Source organism: Erigeron canadensis, chromosome 4 (genome assembly GCF_010389155.1).
Source record: "Erigeron canadensis isolate Cc75 chromosome 4, C_canadensis_v1, whole genome shotgun sequence".
In the NCBI taxonomy this organism is placed as follows: Eukaryota; Viridiplantae; Streptophyta; class Magnoliopsida; order Asterales; family Asteraceae; genus Erigeron; species Erigeron canadensis.
This window is the reverse complement of record NC_057764.1, coordinates 15,003,787-15,017,097: the sequence shown is the minus strand read 5'-3', so window position 1 is coordinate 15,017,097 and position 13,311 is coordinate 15,003,787. Positions and strand designations below refer to the sequence as shown.

At 33.3% G+C, this 13,311-nt stretch overlaps 1 long non-coding RNA gene across 1 annotated transcript; it reads right to left on the bottom strand.

The window, feature by feature from the left end:
- Nucleotides 1-1,744: 1,744 nt before the first annotated feature.
- On the bottom strand, nucleotides 1,745-13,106 carry LOC122598687. Its single transcript, XR_006323693.1, has 3 exons — nucleotides 12,958-13,106; nucleotides 2,991-3,084; nucleotides 1,745-1,970 (listed from the first exon to the last, which is right to left on the bottom strand). It is a non-coding gene; the product is annotated as an uncharacterized LOC122598687 (long non-coding RNA).
- Between the last annotated feature and the right edge of the window lie 205 nt (nucleotides 13,107-13,311).

Here is a 13,311-nt window from a genome sequence, read left to right as displayed (position 1 = left end):
GAACATTCTCACTGAAGTCGAAGACTGAAGTCTGAAGAAAGAAGTCTGACATATAGCGGAGCTCACTAGAAGACTTACCAGATCTCTTGATAGGAGTCTTTGTTAGTGTTCTAGACCTTACAAGTCTGAACACTAATTGCGAGGAATTGACTTTATGCCTTTACATTCCTTTACCTGGACAATCCATTTGTCTTTTGTTAAAAGCCTTACACGCATGTAAAGGTGGTTGGTTAATTAGAAGACAAGTCACTATCATGTGACTTTATTCTTGTACTTTAATCAATGCATTTAAGAAATTAAAGTAATTTCCTTAAATGCATGTAACCATATTTTTACGGCAAAATGAATATTATATTTATTCTTTTTGCCTATAAATACCAAGTCACTTCCTCGTCCAAATTACATACTTTTGCAATTTGGTGCCTTTGCTCAAATACTCTCGATCTAAACAGTTATACTTCACAACTTTAAGTATTTCGATCAAAGAGTTTATTTAGCAAAGTTAGATCACTTGTAATTCATAGGTTGTTTAGATACTTACTTTGTAATATCTTGTTCCACAACAACCTTGTATTTTATTTAACATCAATAAATAAAATACACTTGAAAATTACATTGTGTCTCACCATTTACTTACTTGCTTATCTTTATATTGCTTAAGTACGTATTACGTTATATATATTCTTGCATTTATATTTATCGTAATACTAGTCCAATCTAGTGTTTACTTGTTGTTTCATACTAGTCCTATCTAGTGATTACTTGACTTGTTATTTTACACTTGTAACCATCGAGTGAGGGACTTCACATACATTTATGGATAATATATTTTCTGGGTGGTTAATGCTTGCAGTGGAACCAAAGGAGTAGTTGCATTGTCTGTAGAAGGTGCGAATAAGAAGGGGAAAGCTGAATCAGCTAGCAAAAATACAAAGCGAAAGTATGTTAAAATCTGGTTCTATATTTTAACTGCATTTAAGCTTACTTGCTAGCATCTTAATCAGTTGTGTAAAATAGGTTGAGCCTTGATGCTGATGTGGTGGCAAAAGATACAAGTGAAAATGTTCCAGATTGCTTGGACGATATTGGCATTGAAGAGAACACAACATCAAATGGTTTATCAAGAAAAGAAAGGTATACTCAAATTGAAATTTATGGCAACCTATAGAATCAATTAACTTTACTCATATGCATTTTGATTTTATGTGTAGATGTGTGATTGATTCGGAGTCCGATGATGGAAATGAAACTCTTGATCCTGCTGAGCAAGGCAATTGATATATGAATATTTACAAACTCCATTGATTTCATCTCATTGGAGTATTTGCAATTTTCATTTTCTTAATCACAAAATAATGATGTTGGTTACCTCTTTCCATGTCCCATTGTGTCGGGATTTTGAACTATTTGTTTTTCATTATGAGAACATGTTTTGAAGTTTCAGTTTATGGTATTAACATGGGTTTTGCTTTTACTATTTACTTATGGTTTTCTTGGTTGATGCATTTGCTTTATGAATATTCTATTGAATTGAGAGATATTTTATTTCTATGTTTTGATGTAGTTTTAAAAGACGGTATTAAACACTTCATTGATTTTTGAACCTGGTTAATAAACATAAAATGAATAAATAAAGATGCTAACTAAATTCCATAATCAGCATACAAAATAATGCAGAAATACTGAGTATTTGTAGAATCAAATTAGATCTAATAATACATTTTGTGTATATGAGATGCTTACACTAATAATCATTTTGTGTATATGGGATGCTTAGAATCAATACAAAAGCAATTTAGCGATATCTAACTCAAGATACATTTGGACATAATAGTACCTGAATTATCAAATGTAGTGGTAGTGAATGATTTTAATGTTGCATAGTTAGCTTACATCTTCCTTTAAAAAAAACAAAAATAACCTCAACGTTTTTTTTCCAGGCATGTATATTCTCTTCAGCGGGGTCACATCTTTTCCCTCATACATCAAAACACATCATCAATTATGTTTGGTATATAATATTCAGTAAAAGCATAAGTTCAATACACTGTAACATATATATATTGTATTTTCATAAATAAATATAACATGCATGGATCAGTAAAAGTTATACAAAATTTGAATATGAAATGCTTTATTCACGGATGAAATTAATGTTTAATTATATAATTTAAATTTTCCTTATTAATAAATAAAACTAAAAACTGATTGATATCCTATACTAATAACTACAGTTGGTCTGTTCGACTACTTACCTGCAAGAAGCTTTTCAGAGACCTTGATGGAGTTATAAAGTCAGAAGTGATTCTTTTTAAGAAATACAACATTCTCTTACTATTATTTACAACTCACTAAATTACATACACATAATTTACATAGACTGGAATTGTGGACAACAAATATCACTGGAAAAGTGCAAAGTGATAACAGTACTACTAATGAAAGAAGAAGTTTTGATTTCCCAAATTTCATAGGAAATTCAATCAAACTTCATTATGGAACAATACAACAAGTAATGGCCAGACACAACAATTTTTTGCTTTGAAACTAATAAACAATGATTCCAATAGTTGTGGTATGGATCACCATTTTCCCCTTATAATTATGGCTTCTTTATCACTATTGATATCTATAACAAATCTATGTATTATCAGGTATGTCACCTAATACACATAATTTGTATGGAGAAACTAATAACTCATCTATTAGTATCGAAACATGTAGAGCGACTGGAGGTGATGGAAAGGTTCAAACATATTGTGGCCTGAAATTACTAAACAATCAAACACAGTTTGATACTGAAACCGTACCCAATTCAATAAATGTACATTCGGCTACTTTTATTGCAAGGGATGGAACAAAACAGACTTATTGGGCTCTAAAATTGATGGATACTATGGTTCTACAAGGTAATTCATTTTTATCAGATTTTTGGTATCGTACAATAAGTAACTTACCATGAAAGCATATTGAATTCTTCTGTTTCATACCTGTGTTCAACATCATCATGATTAGCAGGAAACAGTATGCAGCATGGTGCAGAACAAGTAGGTCCAAGCCACATTTCTTCGCAGTTACCTAAATCTGGTGTTATAACCCGGAAACGAAAAAAAACAGATGAGGGTGGCAGGAATCAAAAAAAGAAACGATCAGGTTATGTTGAAAACTAAATTATAAGGGGAAAATATGCACAACTTTGCTGCCATACAAATTTGATCCCTACACCCTAAACCCTATATATAGATATACATGAGAAATAATTTATAACCAAAGACAATCTTATAAGTTCTTTTTTCGACATAATTTCTCATACAAATTTATTCATTTTGTTTGTAATATTTAGGTACACAAAAACATCCTGCTGGTACTTCTGGTGCAAATGTAAACCCGTGTAAAAAGAAAAAACCAGGTAAACTCTCTTATCAATAAGAGTGTCCATAGAACAGATTATAGCGAGTTTTTCAAATCTCAATTAATACTTATGTTCTCAATGAAACAATTTTTTTAACCATCATCAATATCAAATAATATATTGCAGGTGCAAATAAGAGGACCCGTAAAATGTCAGCTCTCTCTTCAACAGGTGAGTTTGTATTTCTTAATGCAGTTCTTTACGTCACGTACATAGTTACATATCAATCATGGTAAATGTATCTATATTGACGATACTTACTCCTATGTAAGTTTATTGATCTCTAAATAATTGACTGTGCATATGAAGGTGTACGTGTATCCTATCTTGATCTTGGAGAACCTTCACATGCATGTAAAAATTGTAATGCGTTGATGTGGTATGAGGAAAGGTGTAAAAATACGAGACTGACTGGGGGTCCTACATTTAAAACATGTTGTCAACGTGGGAAAGTTTTATTACCACGTTTGGTTGATGCCCCTGAACCCCTAAAGAGTTTGCTGGACTATAATCATCCAATGTCACATAAATTCAAGGATGATATTAGAACATATAATAGCATGTTCTCTTTTACATCTTTTGGAGCCAAAATAGATCATGATATTAATCAAGGGAGGGGGTTATATACATTTCGCATCAGTGGCCAAAACTACCACCGTATTGGTTCCTTGCTACCTGTTGAAGGAGAACAACCAAGATATGCACAACTTTATTTCTATGATACTGAAAATGAAACAAGAAACCGAATATCTGCTTTCATTAACGGTAACAGTAGAAGTCAAAGAGTGAATGCTGAAATTGTTTCACAACTCATTGATATGCTCAATGAGCACAGTTCAGTGGCAAAAGCATTTCGAATGGCACGAAATTGGGCTGTGCAAAATAATGATAGCAACTGTCAAATCCGCTTAATAGGTCAAGGAACAAGAGTGAGACAATATAATAAGCCCACTGTGTCTGAGGTTGCTGTATTGGTAACAAATGATTTTGGTGTAAATACAGAACCAAGAGATATCATAGTTAGAGCAAGACGTGGTGGACTGCAACGAATCTCAGAATTGCATCAGTTGTATATGGCATTACAATACCCTCTCTTATTTCCCTATGGAGAAACAGGGTATCATGAACATATACTATACCACAATAACACTGGACTGAGGAAAACAAAGCGGGAAACTGTTACAATGAGAGAATTCTATTCTTATAGAATTCACTACAGACTTGATGAGGCAACAACATTACTAAGAGGTGGTAGGCTATATCAACAGTACCTGGTTGATGCATATACTGCAATCGAAGAAGAACGGCTGAGATGGTTGCGAAATCACCAAAAAGAATTGCGTGCAGATCTCTATCTTAATGTGTGTGATGCTATTACAAGAGGAGACACTCGAGCTGACGCAATTGGGAAAAGAATCGTTTTGCCAGCTACATTCACAGGAAGTCCAAGGTACATGGTTCAGAATTATCAGGATGCTATGGCCCTTTGTCGGGCATTTGGAAATCCGGATCTCTTCATTACTTTTACAGCAAAACCAAAATGGCCAGAGGTTGATAAATTGGTATCACTCATCAGTGGCCAATGATCACATGATCGATCTGAAAGCATTACCCGCGTTTTTAAAATGAAATTGGATATCTTAATGGAGGATATTATGAAAAAGGAAATCTTTGGCAAATGTAAAGCAGGTAAATAAGTTCAGAACATGAGTACTATTCAATCATTGCATTTTATAAAATTATGTCAAACTTATATATAGTAATTGATATTATTACAGGTATTTACACAATTGAATTTCAAAAGCGAGGACTTCCGCACGCACATATTCTAATCTGGCTTCATCCCAAGGCAAAATGTAAAACTCATGAAGAAATTGATAACCTCATATCTGCAGAAATACCGGTGGAAAGTGAAGACCCAGAAGGTCATGAAGCTGTTGTAGAATTCATGTTACATGGTCCAAGTGGTGTTGATTCACCAAATGCCTCATGCACAGTTAATACTACATGTTTAAAACACTTTCCAAAACCTTTTTATCAGGATACAACCATTGATGAGGATGGATACCCGGTTTATCGTCTAAGGAAGAATAGTGTGTTTGTGATTAAAGGTAAAGCAGTTCTACATAATGGATATGTAGTACCTTACAATCGATTTTTGTTACTAAAGTACCGGGCACATATTAATGTAGAATGGTGTAATCGATCCCGAGCGATCAAATATTTGTTCAAGTACCTTAACAAAGGTCCAGACAGGGCAACGATGATTATAGTAGAGGAAAATGTTTCAAAGAAAGGTCAATCTTCATCTGAACAAATTCAGAGCATTGATGAAATAAAAAATCACTTGGACTGTCGATATTTATCACCCTGCGAAGCAGTATGGCGGATGGTTAGATTCCCTATCCACTACTCTTATCCAGCAGTTATTAGGTTGACTTTTCACGTAGAAGACCAGCATATGATCACTCTCCGTGATTCAGATAGGTTACCCGGCATTCTGAATCGTGAAGGAATCAACGACACAATGTTTACCAAGTGGCTTGAGTTAAATAGAGAGGACAAAAGAGCACGGAAGTATACATATGCTGAGATACCAAAGAAGTATGGGTGGTATGCCAAGGATAAAATCTGGTCCTGGCGAAAGGAACAGACAAATTGTATTGGACGAATTCTATACTGCAACCCATCTGCAGGACCCCGATACTATCTGAGAATTTTATTGGGTGTTGTCCGAGGACCCAAATCTTATGACGACATCAAAACAGTTAATGTTCGTTATTACCAGACATATAAAGAAGCTTGCTATGCACATGGTCTTCTAAATGACGACAAGGAATGGACACATGCTGTAACTGAAGCTAAATTTTGGGCCTCTGGTTCTCAATTGTGAGATTTATTTGTTACTATTCTGTTGTTCTGTGAAGTTGCAAGCCCGCGGCAACTTTGGGAAGATACTTTGGAAATATTATCCGAAGATATTTTGTACAAGAAAAGAAAGCAATTCATGTACCCTGCATTACAGCTTTCGGAAGAACAAACAAAGAATTATTGTTTGGTTGAAATAGAAGAAACGTTACAGCGGAATGGAAAATCACTAGAGGATTTTAGTGACCTCCCAAAGCCAGATGAGAGATTACTAAATGCTATGGATAACCGCTTGATAAGAGAAGAACTTAGTTACAGCCGGGCACAAGAAGAAGCTGAGCATGAACGTCTCTATCAGCAATTGAATCCAGACCAACTGTCAATTTATCAGAGTGTCATTTCATCGGTTCACGAACAAGAAGGTGGTTTCTATTTCGTATATGGACCTGGTGGCACTGGTAAAACATTCTTATACAAATCTATACTCTCTCGGCTACGGTCAGAAGGAATAATTGCTGTTGCTGTTGCTTCCTCAGGTAATAAAGTTCTAGAGATTAAAAAAATAAAAGATAAATATTTGAAATACGTTTCTTTGCTGAAAATGAATCTAATATTTAAACATGTTTTAACTTAAAGAAAAATTTAAAATCACATAGGTATTGCATCTTTATTGCTACCTGGAGGACGAACAGCTCACAGCCGATTTCTAATACCATTGGAGCTCATGGAAAGTAGTACATGTGGAATTAAGCGCAAGACACAATTGGCAGCTTTAATCCAGCAAGCAAAGCTAATTATATGGGATGAAGCACCAATGACCTAAAAGTATGCTTTTGGGGCTCTAGATAAGACTCTTAAAGACATATTGGGTTTGAATGAACCAGAAAATAGAGACCGGGTTTTTGGCGGAATGACTATTTTGCTTGGGGTGATTTCAGACAGATTCTAACAGTTATTCCTAAAGGGAAACGGTAACATCCCAACATTTTTACACTATTGCCGTTAACTTTAACTATTAGTCAATGTTGACGTGTCGTTAAGTAGAGTCATATATTTATATGGATAAGTGGTGTTAGTTATCATGTGTTGTATGTGAGTTATTATGTGATAATTAAGTAGATAGATATGTGTCATTTATGCAGATAAATTTGTGTGTATTTGTTCTCATTTAGTGTGATTTATATAGTATTGATAATAAATTTACCATTAATAATTGTTAAGGTGGTACGTATTTCCTATCCTGTCGAACAACTATTAGATGTTGTTATATGAAGTTACTTGAGATATCCATTTGATTAAATCAATTAGAAGGTTGTTAAATGTAAATATGTCTAAAACCTAATAAGATGTAATTATATTTCATAATCTAAAAGTTATAGAAAATCCATTCTTGTTATCGTCGAATACAAAAAAAGAAAAAATAAGGGTTGTTGCTTCGTTGTGTAGCCGCCATAAACCATCCTCATAAAAAAAAAGAATTCTTTTGTTGTCATCTCTTATTTTGTGGCTGAAGAGATTACATGTCCTTGCCTTGTGAGTCTTGCGATCAACAGAGAAAGCATTAAGTTGGCTATATCTAGACTCTTTTTGCTTGTGTGGCTGATCAAAGGTAATAATAATAATAATAATAAAAAAGAATCCAATTGTTTTAATTAGTTATCATGCATGATCCAAAAAAAAAAAAGTCAAAATGCATTTGTCTTGTTGTTTTTATATACGTTTTTAAACATACATGTGAGAATAAAATTGTAGTCTTCTTTTAGTGGTGGGTCCAAATAAATTATTATAGAGATGGCAAATGTCCTTTGTTGTTGCTATACTCCTATAGTCTGTCAATTAGCATAAAAGAATAGGATGAGATTATTGGCTGCAATGAAGAAAATGAAGTTGTTCATTGTGTGACTATATATAATGGTGGTATCATAAAAAGGTGCAAAAAGATTAAATATATTATAATATATTTTGTTGTACAATTTTTATAAAAAAGAAAATGAAGGGACTGCGATATTCATGTAGTAATAATAAAAATTAACATGTTGCATCCTGTTTTATCTTAACTCTCAAACAATCATTACAGAAAGTGTTTGATGTCAGGATCTAGTTTTATGGACTGAAGAGCCATAATGAAATAAATAAGTAAAGGGCAATGTTTTGTTTCATTAAATAAATATAAAATGAGTATTGATAACAAAAAGTCATGACAAAACAAGATGCAATTTGTGTTAGGATATGATGTATGTGGCGTAGTCGTTTTGTTTGACTTATTTAAATTATTGGTCGTTTATATAGGTTTTTGGAAATATATAACAAGCTTGGTAAACTATTGGTAGTTGAGATTTGTGAAGCTGCACGCAAAAGGTAAGATAACTTACTTTTTACACCTGGGGACACAACAAAACTTAGTTTTATTAATTAAACTCCCCTTTTATGTTGTTCAACTATCTCATGCATATGTTGGGTGTGGGATATATATGAGAGGTTTATTGGGTGTTGTTAAAGCATGTTTGGGTAGAATTAAGTTTAATGTTGCATTGTAGATATATGTAGCTTGTTGATTGTGTCGTATATGATATATGTGCACTTGTACACATAGTACACTAGACATGATTTAGGTTGTCATGTCACGTGCACGTTTAAGGGCCCTAAAATATTATGTAGATATTGGTGTGATATATCTTTAATATATCTTTTGGTGAAAGTCTCGAGCATTGGTGTAAGAGTTAAGCTTAACCCACATGACGTCTATTTAGGCGAAGTGTACTATGGCATCACTTGGGGCACTGATCATGTTCTCTTGTGAATACAACCTGGTGTTTAGAGTATTTCGGGTGTCGTGGTTGACCACCTGGTGTTAACGGAATACTCATGGATTTGGTTATGCGTATCCATAACGACATAGATGGACCACCGTAAGGTCTACCCATCAAGTCGGGTGTGGGGTTCCATATTAGGCTATTTAGCCGCCTTACACAACCTTTTTATGTAGTTTACTATGGCATAACCTTTGGTGATTTATGTAGCTTATGCAGTTATGTGGATATGAGTGACTATGGAGGATTGCTAGGCACATTGTAGGATTTGATAATCCTTATTATGCAGTTTATGTTGTTTTGGTTTTTGTGCCTTTATGTATGCATGAGTTGATTTATTAAAGTGTTTTAATTGGCAATCCTTTTATTTATACCAACCTGTTATCTTAGTCAGCTTTAATAGCTGACACTTGTTTTGTGAAAATGTGTTGTGCCCTCAGGTTAGATATTGATCAATGGCTGGTAGCTTGCTTGTGAGATGGGTAGCTATTATTGGAGCTTTGGGCGTTGGCTTTAGTAACCAATAGTTGCACTATTTAAGTAGACTTATTTATTTAGCACTTTTGACTTTTATTACGTTGACTGTCTTTATTGAGGTTTATTGTGGATTTCATTTACATTATTGTGATAATACTGGTTGGTAACACCTTTTTAAGACATTCATTATGTTTTATTGGTTCCGTTAGGAATCAATTTGGATTTTTAAAAGTCGCTTCCGCATTTTATAAACAGTGTTATGTTTAAAGTTAGAAAATTTTTTTAAATCCACATTTTTATAAAGCAGGGTGTTATAAGTTGGTATCAGAGCCATAGTTTAAGTGAACCATTGGCCATAGGTGCTGGTATTGGACTTAAACTAGTGGTGTCTTGCGCATTTAAGTTTAGGTAATAGTGCCTTAACTTTAGAAAGATCACTTTTATGACGGGTTTGGGTTGAGTGCGAGAGTAGGATTAAGGCTTTTATGTATTTGTTGTTTATATGCATAATCGTGCTGTTTAGCCTTTTTCGTTACTTCTTGCTATATTAGTCTCTTACAGTGCTTTCGATCGACGATCTCTTATGAGATTTGTGCTATATATCCTTGAATTGGATTTAATATGTGTGTTGAATTGGGAACTTTGAGGAGTAAAGGAGTAGATATGATGTTTTCCCCAAAGAAGGAGGTAAACTGGTGATTCACAATGCGGTAACGGACACACATGCGAAATGATACAGTTACAATTATGGTCCGAAACATAACTGTTAATGTATCAAAACGCGAGTGTGTTTGTGGCCATGGTTGTGGTGACCGGTGTGGGTGAAGTTGAGTTTGTGAGATTACTATGTAGTGTTTATATCCTTATGTGTGATGAGTACCCATTTAGTTGTGACTTAAATAATATCGATGCTTGTAATATGTGTCATTGTATATTCATTGGGTTAATAGAAGTAGCATTTGAAATCACAAAGTTGACCCTAATATATAATATATTGATGGTTGGATGGTTTGTTTAATCCGTGGAGTATAAGTTTAGATTAGTGATGATTTTAATGCCATGATCTTTATGGGATTCTTGATTTTTATAAAGATTGCCGTTATGTTGGTTTGTTGTTTTGTTGTTTATTCAAGCTAGTATTGATGTGGTTAATGGCGTGTGTATTCCCATTAAGGTGTGTAGTCGTTAAATAAAGTTAAATTAGAGTTAAAAAGGCCGAGGGGTCTAAGTGTATTTATCATCAAGTTTTAGTTGATTCATTACCAATACTGTGATAAACTAGCTAATATTTCTTAGCCAGATTTGTGGAGGAGCTAAAATGAAACTAAACAAACTCCTATAGGGATTAGGGTTAATTACACACAAGTCATTTTTTTTACTTCATGGTTAAAAGAAAAGGAAACAAATGGGTTTGCTAGATTGGTGGTTTTGTTTGGATACTGAAGCCATAAGCTATGCAAGAATTTGTGAGGTTTTGTGTCCTTTCACTTGATTTTAATTTGTTGTGCACTTAGTGTGCAAGAAAAACTAAGATATTGTAGTGATTTTTAAGTTAGTCACATGGCTTGGAATACTGCTACTTGAATCGAATATTGTGGTATACATGGTTAGCCGCAATTCAAAAGATAAGAATGTTGTTTGTTTTGCTTAGTTGATGTTTTTGAATAATGTGGAGAGCACCTTATGTTGTATGTGTTTCGTTCGCACAGAAAAAAAGGAATTATTATTTGCAATTGTTTTCTTCCTTGGAGTAAACAAAGTAGTATTAGATCCAAAATTGGGTTGCCTTTTGTTTCCTTCATTGGCAACAAACCAAAGTATTTTTATAGGTAACGTAAGACCAATATCATAAATTTTCATAACTTTTCTTGAAAATAAAATTATGGATTATTGTTAGGTTGGTAGAGTTACCACTAGGTGAGTTTACATTTTGGTTGAGTCATTTGTCATGGCTTTTGTTTGGTTAAATATCTATTTAACTTTGGATGGTTTCAAAGGGGGTATAAGATATGATTTTGTTTTGAGATAATTGAGCCTAGTGATCTACTGTAACTCAACAAGAGGCAATAAGCTGCATAAGATGATAAATATTGGTAACAACCCTCATGCAAAGATACAACATGGTTCTAGTTATCGGATTATACTGATTCATCATGTGGTCAAGTGTTGGTCCATTGTTTTTAGTAGGCTTATTAACTTTTTGTTGGTTAAATAATTAAGTTTTGTTTAATATAAGAAAAGAGACATGTTTCTTTTGTTGAGATGACGGTGATTAAAGTTGACGTTGTATTCTTGTTGGTTATGTTTGTTGTGATTGACGTAGCGGGGTGTTGAGTTTCACTCAACCTCATACTAGTGATGATGAGAGTCGAGAAGAGGGAGTAATAAATTTGTGGTATTTAGTAGCAAGTGGATATGTTGTCTTGTACTCATGTGTACTAGCAAAGTCAAGTTTTCTTTGTTTATGGGGTGCTCGAGTAGTGAGTAAAACAAAAAGATAGAATAAATTTCTCTAAGTCACCACAAATAATATTGCATTTGTCCACGCTTTTAGTTAGTATGAACAAATTTAAAAATTTGTCACATTTTTTATATGTGTAAAAATATGTAGAACTAAAGATGTGTAGAAATTTCTTCACAATAAAAAGTGTGTAGTATTAAAAGTTCACACATTTTAGTGTGAACATTCATAATTATTTTGTAATACCCCATTTGTTCACACTAACTAAAAAGGTAGCGTGAACAAATGAGGTGTTACAAAATAATTATAAAAATTCACACTAAAAAGTGTGAACTTTTAATTCTACACACTTTTTAGTGTGAATAAATTTCTACACATTTTTAGTTCTACATATTTTTATACACATAAAAGCGTGACAAAATTTTTAATTTGTTCATGCTAATTAAAAGTGTGAACAAATGCAATATTATTTATAGTGAGTCCCTTTCATGATATGTCAAACCTGATGCATACATATGTATGTTAAAGTAAAATTTTAGTGTCCCTATTTTGTTTGTAGTTAGCTGAAGGAAAGGAAACTATATAGGGTTAGATTTCTTGCCTTGTGAACTGTGTGATGACAATAAAAGAAACAAGGTTTTTACTTTGCAAAGTAGATGGTTTTGTGATCCTATTAAAACTTGAATTACAAGTATATATGTGTATTATATGTAGATGTGTAGCCTTTCAAGTGGAATCAATAAATTGAAGAAAGGCACAAGTTTTTCTAGCATACAAGTACACATTTAATAATAATAATGATATGAATGGATAGTAAAAATTGTTGTTTCCATCATGGAGTAAAAGAAAGACTTTTCAAAATAACGGTGTCACACCTTTGTTGCTAGGGATCAAAAGAAAAGAGTAAGAAAAGTGAATATGTCATTTACCTTTTTGAGAATGGAGAGTCAAAAATAGTGATCCACTTTTATTGCTTGCGTTGTTGGTCTAGTTATAACATATACTCCGTAATAATATATAGACGAAGAGGTAAAATTGTTGCATTTTGTTAGGTGGAGTAGTAAAGAAAAGAATTTTATCACCACAAAACTAGTACTAGTATACATAGAAGAAAGACGAGTTGTCCTTATATATTGTTGTGCTTGATAAACGAAAAGAAAAGTAGATTGTCCTTAGTTGTTTTCATGGGTTCATGAGTTAACAAAGGAAAAGGGGGCCAAAGTTGCTTGTAATCAATATAAAGTCTACTTGTGTTTCATAGTGGTGGTGTCACCTGACACAAA